The sequence below is a fragment of the Squalius cephalus genome (assembly GCF_949319135.1).
Source record: "Squalius cephalus genome assembly, chromosome: 21".
Classification (NCBI taxonomy): domain Eukaryota; kingdom Metazoa; phylum Chordata; class Actinopteri; order Cypriniformes; family Leuciscidae; genus Squalius; species Squalius cephalus.
In genome coordinates, this window is record NC_137142.1 from 18,668,153 (window position 1) to 18,670,348 (window position 2,196).

The 2,196-nt window shown below is 40.7% G+C and overlaps 1 long non-coding RNA gene across 1 annotated transcript; it reads left to right on the forward strand.

Annotated features, from left to right (window-relative positions):
• The first annotated feature begins 812 nt into the window (after positions 1–812).
• Positions 813–1,714, forward strand: LOC307149503. Its single transcript, XR_013819575.1, has 3 exons — positions 813–873; positions 1,069–1,379; positions 1,487–1,714. It is a non-coding gene; the product is annotated as an uncharacterized lncRNA (long non-coding RNA).
• Positions 1,715–2,196: the final 482 nt, after the last annotated feature.

The window sequence follows — 2,196 nt, forward strand, 5'->3', positions numbered from 1 at the left end:
ATCCGTGCAGGTTTAGCTGTGCTAAAGAAGCCCTTGTCTCAGAAACTGCACGTGGACAATGTGTTGAAATTGTGGGATATGCGATTAGGAAATGGATTTGAAAGGGCCTGACCGAATGGATTGGTTCTGCTGGACGTGCGTCCCACTTGCTCCTGGTCTGAAGGAGCATATGCTGTACAGCTCAGTGTATCAGATGAAACCTGTATATCACCGCAAAATACTGCCTGTGGCTGCATTTTTGTCAAAGCAGTTTACAGGGCTTTATAAATTAAACTGTAAAAATTAAATGTCAGTCTGACTATACATTCTTTAATTCAAGGAATGAATGTGCATTATGGTCTCATATGGATCATAATGATTTTAAATTTGGTTGAATTGAAAAGCATACATTTGTTTGATCATTATAACTATCCAAACAGTTTGATTTTAAATGTCATATGGAAAAAAAATTCCCCCCTGAGGTCCATTTATAATGTTTTTAAAAGTTGTTGGTGCGTATGTACTATAAAAGGTCCATTTATTTTTTCAACCTTTACTCATATGCTTAGAATTAAACAAGCTGTTTTGTGCTGCTGTGCCTTTGAGATGCACGTGAACTGAAATACAGTGGTTTGCTGCCAGGAACAGCACAAGTTTTGTCAGATTTTACTCATATCATTTTTGTTGTTGTTGTTGTCTCATATCTCTTTGTTCTTTCTGCAGATTATATCATTACACCAATAGGTGACAACAAGTGACAAGTCTTTATGAGTGAGTCACTGAATCAGTGCTAAATAGGTGTTTGTTTAGCTTAGTTTCAGTAAATGCCTCTTTTCTTTTTCTTTTTTTTTTGGACCATGGAGGTTGTTTTGAGATCAGAGTTCAAAAGTTGCGGTATGTTTTCATGATACTTTCATCCATAAAAATCTTGATATTATCCATTGATATTAATATTATCCATTTTGCTGACATAAGAAAAGTCAGTCTTTTGCTGAAAATTGTGTCCCACATTGCAACTCAGCTCATATCAGATGCCACCCTGACACCTGTCAATCATGGAGTCTGATTTTGTGCTCTCTGGTTCATCAGGGCGTGACTCTCCCCCGTAAAACACACACCGTGTGATGCACAACTTCCCTTTCCTGCCGACACACAGCTGCGTGTCTGAGGCTTGGCGCTCCGCTCTCGTAAATCAAGGCTTTCTGCAGCAGCAGGATCCAATCAGGCCCAGGTGGAGGCCCAGGGGGCAGCTCGGGGGCCAGGCCTGGGGAATACAAGCTCTGTGCTGGACACCAGAAGAGACTAAAGGGCCAGTACAGGAAAAAGTGCAGAGGACCCAAGCTGGATCCCTGAGGGATGCCAACACGCTGAAAGATCTTGGGGAAGTTCCATCACATCCAGTACTAACCTTAAGTTTCCCTTTTACTCTTCCATACACACAAACACACCGTTTTGTGTTATTTTGTTTCTTTCCCAGTGATGTGCCCATACATACTTCTTTCAACAGCGTATCCCCCAAACACACAAAGACATACCCACAACCCTCTGCTGGTGTCTCCTCACAGGAGAGAGGGTTTGCGAGGGAGGGGTGAAGGAGGGATGTTGATGAAAAGTGGCACAGGCCCACGGAATGTGATCAGGCCTCCACATCTGCAGGAAAGACGAAACCGGCCTCCCAATTTTACAATGATGATGTCAGCCTGCCTACATGACAGTGTGTGGCTGAGGTGCCAAGTTTCTCCTCTTTTGCTTTGTGTTTTTTTTTTCCTTCTCTACCCTTTTTTCACTGTCTTTTCTGTTCTCTGTGCTTTTTTGTTTGAACAAACCCCCTTCCCTTTTTCTTTCTTTTTTTGTTTTTGTCATTTTTCCTTTTTTATAGCATGTAATTCGCATGGGACAGTATTAACCATGCTTTCATATGGGGGAATTGAGAGCTGGTAATGTCTAATTTCAGAAAGGACTAAACATATACTGTGTTTTGGACTGTATCTTTGTGATAAGCAGCACAGCTGACCTCAATAATGATTGAAACAAAAATCACAGGTGTAATATGTTTCACTTTCTTTTTTTCTGTACTAAAAAATAGATATTGTGACTGGCAAGGGCCAATCATATCCTAAATTATGTACAGTGAGTGACTAATGTGAAGAGATATATTATTTGCGTTCTGTACTAGGATACATGACTAATTTGAATGCTCTTCTCCATTATTTGATC